Consider the following 9,732-nt stretch of genomic DNA (forward strand, 5'->3'; position numbering starts at 1 on the left):
CTTACTAAGTAGAATTCTCCTTTCTGTGTTGCCGGAAAAGAAGGGCGGAAGTACTTTTGTGCAGAACTTCTTTCTGCGTAGGCGGCCTTCGGCCGCGCTTAGGGATTATAACCCTTACTAAGTAGAATTCGCCTTTCTGTATTGCCGGAAAAGAAGGGCGGACGTATTTTTGCGCAGAACTTTCCTCTGCGTAGGCGGCTTTCAGCCGCGCTTAGGGATTAAAACCCTTACTAAGTAGAAGTAAATAATTCATATTAGAAAAAACGAAATGATCCATATGCACACTTTCGTTAGAAAACCGAAATAATGCATATAACAAAAACCGAAATAATGCATGCATGCACAATTTCAGTTCAAAACCGAAATAATGCATATGAAAAAAACCGAAATAAGCATACGCACAGTCATAAAACCGAAATAATGCATATGTGAAAGACGAAGGTATGCATACATGCACAGTTTCGGTTGAAAACCGAAATAATGCATATAACAAAAACCGAAATAATGCATGCATGCACAGTTTCGGTTGAAAACCGAAATAATGCATATGAAAAACCCGAAGTAATGCATACATGCACAGTTTCGGTTGAAAACCGAAATAATGCATATGGTAAAAACCGAAATAAAGCATACATGCACAGTTTCGGTTGAAACCGAAATAATGTATAAATGCACAGTTTCCATATGCGCAATTTCGGTGCCCCTTCGCAGTATTCCCCCGCTTGGGGTTTTTTGCTGTCGAATATTCTACGTCTTTCATCGAACATTCTGCCATTTTCTTGTTCGCTTCGCGTTGCCGCAGTATTCGCCACACTGCCCGTCCCGATCAGTCATAACACTAGCTGTTCCAAAAACTGCAAGCCTGGAGCAGTTGCACTGCACGGCAACAGTAAATCTCCTTCTTGGAAATACTCGGAATTCATCGCCTTATCTTACCTGGCTTTCGTCTTGGCACTTATAATTTGCGTACGTTGCCTCACCACAGCATGCATCTGTCTAAGCTCTTCCTCCAATATGTTGGACGTCTCTTTCCCAATCCTTGCATCGCCAATTACTCCAAACTTCAGGTCACTAAGCAAACGGAGCTCACTACCGAAGATTACCCTTGAAGGAGCTTTACCCGTTGGTTAATGCACTGCTGACCGGGATCATATCAGGAACAGGGGTATGTGGACATCCCAATCTTTCTGATTCTTGTCCACGACTTTCCTAAAATGCTCTTCCAGGGTTCCGTTGAACCGTTCCACTATGCCATCTGATTGGGGATGCAGAGCCGTTGTTCGAGTTCTTCGGATACCCATTATCTGGCGCATCTCTTGGAACACCGAAATGCCCTAGTCAGACTGCAATTCTATAGGTCCATATATGCAGGTATCTCGCAACCCAATTGTAGGTACCTCCGCTCCTGTTTTAGCTTCTTGGTTTGGAATCGGGTATAACTCCGATCATTTTCTAAAGTAGTCCATAACGACAAGGACGTATTTGTTTCCCAGTGCGCTCATAGGAAATGGACCTGCTACATCCATGGCAATCCGCTCGAATAGTGCACCTGAGTTATACTGCTTCATCTGGCCATGACTTTTGGATTTCGGCCCTTTAGCTGCAATACACCGCGTAGTTAGCAGTCCACTCTGCCACCAAGCCAATATAACTTCTGTTTGATCTTCTCCCGGGTCTTCGTGATTCCCAGGTGCCCTCCACTGGGACCATTGTGGAATTACCTTGAGAGCGTCCGGAACTCTTTCCCTCGGAACTACTATTAAGTGGCGGGAACACTGGCAATCTTCACTTTCCCATACCTTATGCAAACAGCCATATATCAACTTTAAGCTGTTCCATTGTGCCCAGTATGCCTTTGCGATGGGGTTCTCCGCTGCCATTTGCTCCTTAGTTGGCCGTCTGCCCATCTTCAGTCCATACATTAAAACCTTTAGAACTGGGCTCGAATCGTCACATACGATCTCGTATTACTCGTCACGTAAAGATACATTTTTCGGATTATGACATACGTGAACGTGCTCTTTGTCCCATTCAGCTTATACAACTGACGTATAGAGTTGACAACAACAACCACGCTGTCAAGTTTAGTTAGCGGAAAATCAGCTGCACTTGATAGTAGTTGGTTGAATAAGGAAAATGAATTAGCAACAAGAGTTTACGGGATGTACATAGCTCAGTGGTTAACGCTTCTGACTTTGAACATCGATTACGCAGGTTCGATCCCTGCTGAAGTCTTCTAGAAAAAAGAAGTCTGATGAGGAGATGTGGTGATCTCCGAAATAGCTGCTACAACTTCTACCGCTTAGACTTTGTTGCTTTTTCAATTTTTCCTAATAAACAATCGTGGTACAAAGCTCAATAAAAATATTAAAAAATAAAATGTTACTGAGCCACAATAACATTGACAAATACATAGTTTAGGAAGAGCCTGCCTGAAACTATACAATAAAGCAAATAAGCAAATGGATGTATAGAATTGACGACAGAGACTTTGTTGCTTTTTCAATTTTTCCTAATAAACAATCGTAGTACAAGCCCAATTAAAAATATTGAAAAATAATATGACGTATCACGTAATTTTCTTTCGTATGTTTTCCGATCCGTGAACGGATGCTACGATTCGAGCCCTGTGGAAATGTTTGACGCACTCCACCAGCGCAGTAGTTCTCTCTGAGTTACGCAGTAGTTGCTCTCCGGTTTTCCTATCGACCGGCTATAGTGGGCAACTACCTTCTCCTGCCCATCAATTACCTGCGACATTACGCCTCCTACACCAAAACTTTCAAAAGTGGCAGGAGCATTGCATAATCTAAAGGGCATCACCATGAACTGCCAAATACCATCTCCAACGCTGAAGGCTATCTTCTCCTTGTCTCCCTCACTTACCTCCACTTGCCTATAACGGCTCTTAAGGTCGAGAGTTGAGAAGCCAGTCAACGAGTCCAGAGTATCATCGATCCTATGCAGTGGATAGCTGTGCTTCTTAGTTACATCGTTTAGTTTCCGGTATTCCACGCAGAACCGCATTCGACCGCATTCTTCACAAGTACTACCTGCGAATTCCATGGACTCTCTGATGGTTCAATCACACCACTCTCGCTCATTTCTTGTATTATTTGGCTTACAGCTTCACGTTTGGCAAGTGGAACACTCAGAGGAGCCGGGTGAATTGGCCTTGCATCACCAGTATCAATGCCATGTATCACAACTTTGGTCCTGCCTGGTTTGTTGCCGTCATTGTCGAATATGTTGGAGTATCTACGTAGAAGTTACTTAGCCTTGTGCTGGTGTTTTCCTTTCATCCCTTGCGTCCATGCATTTATGTCTTCCGCAATGTCATTCTCGCCAATGGAATCGCTTTCAGGTGACTTTTCGCAGTTGAAGATTGCCTCTACTTCTCGACATTGTCCCAGTACAGTTCCTCTTTGGAGTTTTATTGGTGATTTGAACTCGTTAAGTACTCGAGCTGGAATGCGTCAATCCTTTTGCATTTTAGCCAGGGTTTTACCAATAAGTACGTCCGGTGTAGAATTCTGTGTTGCTTCAACAACCCACAATATGTTTGTCCCACAACCTCCATCAATCTTCACCCAAATAACTGCTTCTGACTTTGATGGAATCTGCTCACTTTCCTCTAGGATCACTCGCTTGCTGCTCTACGGGCCATCATACACAAAGCTTAGGGGCACTTCCATGTTGTTATATGTCATGATCTTGTTCTTTATGTCGATCTGCATACCTTGATTAAATAAGAAGTCTACTACAATGATGACTTCATCCACAATTTCCAAGTCGATGTTCAGCTCAATGATCTGTATTTTTTTAAATTTGAGAATTGTTGGTATTAGTGTTGGGCAGTATGGATTCCAAAAGAACTCGGAACTCGATTTTCAAAAGGATCGGCGGTACCCGATTTTTGAAAGTATCGATCCTGAGTACTTCAAAGTACTCAGTACACACAAACGAACTCGAAAGTACTCAGAAGTTAAAAGAGCTTGAAGGAATTCAGTACTCAAAAACACTTCCAATTATCACTCTGATACATGTATTCAGGATGGAGTGAACTGAGTACTTTCAGAGTCGAACAAATACTGCCATAAGAAACAAAAACAATTAACATAAGGACGAGCACACCTAAAAGTTAAACATTCTAAAAATAGAATTATTAACAAAAACCAACAAAACCAACAACCCCATGATCAAGTTTAAATATCAAATTATTGTTGCTTTTCCATGGCCTCAAGCTCAATAAAAATTGTTGAATGTAACTTATATTTAAAAGTTATATAACTAAATTCCTTCAAAACGCAATAATATTTGTTTCATTGATTTTATGAAAAAATGCTTTCTTACAGGGCTTTTCTTAACGAAAATTTAGGCATTCTCATATCTAGAGTTTTCCTTGTAACCTAAGCTATTTTAGAACCTGAAGGGGAAGCAACAATAAGTGAAATTTTTTATTCATATATTTTTACTTTATCTAAACGTTTATGTTATTATATTAGACTCCTTTCCATACCACCTTTGATGTGGATTAGTATCCCTCGTAGGCCAAATCCACAATTTAGTAATTAATTCATTACTGTTGCTCAGTTTCCAAGGCAAATTCTCAAAAATCTTTACTTACATCTATATTAGATGAAAATTTTTCAACATTTGTTGGTAACAGTGAAAGCTTCTATCTCTACAACACCTAATAATTTCAAAATATCTACATATAACCTTGTCACATGTTTCACCGCTACAATGTTGGCACACTGATGAGCACTTTAATCCAGTTTTTCGACATCCACAGGCTTTACCACACTTAATTTTGTACATGGAAAACATTAATTTTAATAACTCTGGAGGTGCAGCACGCTTGGTGCACTGTATCGGCATAAATTTCCGAAATGTTTTTCCATTGTCCGATCCATGTTTGAATTTGGTGGTGAACTCTCATCGAATGTTGATAAACTGCATCTTTGGTTGGAGGAAGCGAAGATAAATTGAATTTTGTTTTTACAACTGATTTTGTAAATAGTTTATAACTTAGTATTAAGGTACATCTATTGATTGTTCTGACCTATCTGGGCATTTTCCAAAAGTTGCGAGAAATTTCATTTTTCCAATATTGTAAGTCGCTGAAGTTGTGTCGCAGCGTGAGAAAGCGTGGATAAACAACAAATTGTTCCGTGCGATTGCTCCACGTTTGAATTGATTTTTGTAACTGAACGATCTTTTTGTCCGCTTTCGAAAAATATGTTATTTCGTTAGATGCTAGGACAGTAAGTAATATAAGAATATCTATGTCTTCAGCAACAACAATGACAGAATCAAAAAAGGATATATGCTTGCACAGCAGTTGTAACGATTAAAAAATCTGCATCATTTTCAGCTTGAGCAATGCTGTAGCATGTTTCCTCCCAGTTCTTTTTTCAGAAGATCGATAAAAGCTTTTTTATTATTTTCTTGCGATACCAGTGGAATGATATTTATATTTCGTAATATGTGCGCTGAGTTACGTTTTTCGACCTTCTCAAACACTCCCGTGATTTAGTACCAACAGTGTTCGGATTATAAAAAATAGCCATACTTATTTCAAGTATTTTTAGCAAACAATTTTAAGTTATACATTACGATGCCATACAACATTGTTCAGAAGATAACCGCCATCAATAATAAATAGTTTCTTTTTTTCAAAATTATGCGTTTTTTCCAGTGATGAAAAAGCATTGAATTACGAGGACTTTTTACCTTTTCACATACCATCTTTAGAGAACAGTGCTAACGGGAAAGGTGCGAGTTCATAATCAAAATATTTTTTCACATCATCAATTCATCGTTGAAACATAACTACAGGATCTATAGCAGCCGGAGATTTATCTGCTTCAATAGAACTTTAAGTTGCTGATAGAGAAAGTACTTTATTTTTTCGTTTAAAAGTCAGTTCTTGAAAATAAAATTAGAAGAAGACCTGCTTTCATTGTTACCCTCAAATGTGGAAAACTTCAACTAATATAGATGTAAGTATATAGATTTTTGAGGATTTGCCTATGGAAAGTGAGCAATAGCCAGGACCTTCTAAAAAATCAAAATTTCAAAGGTGGTGAGGAAAGGAGTCTAATAAAATTACATAAACGTTTAGATAAAGTAAAAATAAATGAATGAAAAATTTCGCTTATTGTTGCTTCCCCTTCAGGTTCTAAAATACCTAAAGTTACAAGTAATACATTTCTTCATGAAATCAATGAAACAAAAGTTATTGCGCTTTGAAGGAATACATACCTGAATTTTTAATTTAGTTTTAACTTTTTAAATATAATAGTTACAGAGAAAAGTTATACGAAGAAGTGGTAGATAACATTATTATCTAAATCAAAGGACTTAATGAAATGTTCATGCTCCTTACAGTTCACGAGTAAAACTCAAAAAACTAATCACGCCTTATTTTCAAAATGGCGCCGCGGGGCACCATCTCCCACCCACTAGAATTTAAGTTCACGATGATGTGTTTTATTAAAAGCAAAAATAAAATTGCATCCTATATGAAATGCACGGTTTGGTCTTTTTTGGTTCGAATTTACTGTAGGTATTAATATTAATTTAAATAAAGTGCTGCCAGCTTGTGAGATTTCTAAAATAAGCATTGAAATGTTACCAACATGAGTATATTTAAAGAAAGTGCTCAGTACTCTCAAAGTCTTTAAAAGTATGGATACCAAATAACTCGATACTTCCCAACATTAATATTTGTAATACGTAAATTACTAATTACAGAAATATTTGCGGAAGTGTGTAGTTGAGAATGAACGACCAGAAAATGTATTAGTGGTATAATGTATTTATTAACTGGTGACATATGCAGAAGATCAATTCTCGTTCTGTGTTACTGTGAAGTGATGGAAATAACACTTTCAGACCACATATACATATTTCTGTGTAAATTTTTTACTTTTCACTTCACGCAGAGCGGGAATTGACACCCATACATGTTAGTCGGACAAAATTGGTTTATGGGTTTAAACTACACACAGAGAAAAAATGCTGAGCCCTATTATGAGTTACATTCGATCTTCGACTGTGGTCGAAAGTGCTGATCGAACGAATTTTCATTTGGTATAATGGCGCTCATTCGATGAAGAATAGCGCTATTGTGAACTTCGCTCGTTTATGTTGTTCACAATAGTATCTTTCACCGCTGAGAAGCTTTGTTTACAAGTCGAGCAAACTAAATAGTGTGCTTATACATATTTATGTAAATTTGGGCAAATTAAAATGAAATAAAAAAGAAAGGAAGTTTATGAAAACGTGGTAAAAATTAGTACAACGAAGTTCTGGGGCTCAACGATTCGTCAGAGGATGAGAGTTTAGTGAACTGGCCAGGAGTAGTAAATGTTTAAGAGAGTTTAAGTGTAGTTTTTACAATATATTTTGACATAAAATATATTTAAGAAATTTGTCTACAGATTTACTAAAAACTTCCGACTGTCTAAAGAGGCGTTTGTGAGCCAAATCTATTTAAAATATTTTAAAACTATCAACAGCTCTATGATTTGTTCTCAGAGATCGTGCCAACTGAGTATTGGGATTTTCTTTCACAAGTAAAAGCCGCCTTTCGAGCTTGTGTTTTGTATTCACGACGTTAAAACTGCATGAAATTGATAAAAATTGTTTAAAATTAGTGTCTGCCCGCCAAAAAGTAAGAAAGCAAATGCAAAATCATAAATTTTTCACAATTTTCTAACACTTCGCTACACCATCGAAAGCAAAATTCTGTTCGACAGAAAATTCGATACTCAACGAAAATTTCAACACGGTTGCATAGATCATAATACGAACTTCACTTTCGATCTTCGATAACCAGCGAAGATCGCAAATCGAATGCAACTCATAATAAGGGCCGCTGTAAAATCAATCGAACTACAGGTTGTAACAACGGATTTCACAGTTAAATCACATACAAAGGATAAATCTATTAAATTAACAAATGCTCTCCTGTTGACAAGAAGTTTAACAGTTTTACTGTTTAATTAATCCAATAAAATTTCTGTTATTTACTAACAGTCCTGATTTTATTGGCCAAATATTTCTGTTCATTTTTAACAAACGCAACTGTTCTTTTTGCACATATTTATGTTAAAATAATTGTTCAATTTGTTTATGTACTTACAAAATTGCTGTTAATTTAATAGTACCGAAATACAGTTTTATTGACATTCAAAATTATTTTTTATTAAAATATGTAAATAAAAATCGTGTTTGAATATGGTTTTGTAGATCATTTATTTCATATAATTTGATCAAGTACATAAAAATATTTGCTTATAGTAAAAAACATACACTTGTGGTCAGCTGATTAATTACAGTGACATTTGGACTAGTTTTTGCTATTTTTCTTCCGTTTATTTAATATTTAATTTTTTTTATAAAAGTCTAGCACATTACATAACCAGCACCACATAAATCCGCATTTCAAACTTACAAAAATTATAAATATTTCAACAAACTTTAACAATCACAACCAAAAATTTTAAACTTTTTATTAAAAAGTTGTATAAACATTTAAGGTATGCAGTTTTATAGCCCATTAAATTTTAGTAGGTTAAAGTGCAAATTTCAAGACGCTAGGCATACCGTATTGCAACGGGGTATAGTCGTTGTGTTGGGTTGGGTATGCAGCTACAGTTGCACGGCTATACTCAATCTCGACTCTTGCGTCCTCGTTCGCGCATTCTGGGCAACGTGAGCAACCCATGTGCGCGATGCGGTAACCAATCCGAGCCTTGGGTCACGACAGAAAGATAGGGAGCTTCGGTGGGGCTACTCCGACTTATGCGGTTTAAGGGCTCACTGAAGTCTGCAGCGCACATAGGGTCATTTGAACGATTTAGGCGGCCATAAACCAATTTGACAACATTTTGCAGAATATGGTCAGATGAACGCATGCCCGACGACTGGAATTTAAGTGTGCTCTGTCCAATCCACAAGAAAGGCGACCCCGCTATTCGCGCCAACTACCGCGGGGTCAGCCTCCTAAGCATAGGTTACAAGGTCTTATCGAGCGCATTGTGTGAAAGATTCNACTGAAGCCCACCGTCAATGAACTGATTGGGCCTTATCAGTGTGGCTTTAGACCTGGCAAATCCACCATAGACCAGGTATTCACAATACGCCAAATCTTGGAAAAGACCCCTTCGACTTTAAAGCCGCTTTCGACAGCACTAAAAGGAGTTGCCTATACGCCGCTATGTATGAATTTGGTATCGCCGCAAAACTTATACGGCTGTGTAAAATGACGTCGAGAAAACCACCAGCGCCGTCAGAATAGGGAAAGACCTCTCCGAGCCGTTCGCCACAGGGCCCTGTTTCGGACAGGGCGACTCCCTCTCATGTGACTTCTTTAATCTGATGGAGAAGATAATAAGAGCTGCAGAACTGAACCGCTCTAGAACAATTGACTACAAGAGCGTGCAGTTGCTGGCTTTGCCGATGGTATCGACATCATCGGTAACAAAAACCGCGAAGTCTGTTCTGCCTTTTCCCAAGTTGAGTAAGGAAGCAAAGCGAATTGGTCTGGTGGTAAACGAGGACGAGACGAAGTATCTCCTGTCATCAAAACAAATAGTCAGCACATTCGCGCCTTGGCAGCCACGTCACTGTTGACAGTTATAATTTCGAGAAAGTAGAGAATTTCGTTTACTTGGGAACCAGCATTAACACCGATAATAATGTCAGCATTGAAATCCAACG

At 38.1% G+C, this 9,732-nt stretch overlaps 1 protein-coding gene and 1 long non-coding RNA gene across 4 annotated transcripts in view; both read left to right on the top strand.

The window, feature by feature from the left end:
• The window catches only part of LOC108363724 (uncharacterized), a 15,815-nt gene extending 7,492 nt beyond the window's left edge, over positions 1-8,323 (top strand). Inside the window, exon 4 of the long non-coding RNA XR_001847650.1 lies at positions 8,311-8,323. This is a non-coding gene — a long non-coding RNA (uncharacterized LOC108363724). The remainder of the gene's footprint in view (positions 1-8,310) is intronic.
• LOC108363722 (uncharacterized) overlaps positions 1-9,732 on the top strand; it is a 70,237-nt gene that overhangs the window by 31,023 nt on the left and 29,482 nt on the right. The window lies entirely within an intron of this gene.

This window comes from Rhagoletis zephyria, unplaced genomic scaffold (assembly GCF_001687245.7).
Source record: "Rhagoletis zephyria isolate East Lansing unplaced genomic scaffold, Rhagoletis_zephyria_1.1 Rzeph_scaffold_01350, whole genome shotgun sequence".
Classification (NCBI taxonomy): domain Eukaryota; kingdom Metazoa; phylum Arthropoda; class Insecta; order Diptera; family Tephritidae; genus Rhagoletis; species Rhagoletis zephyria.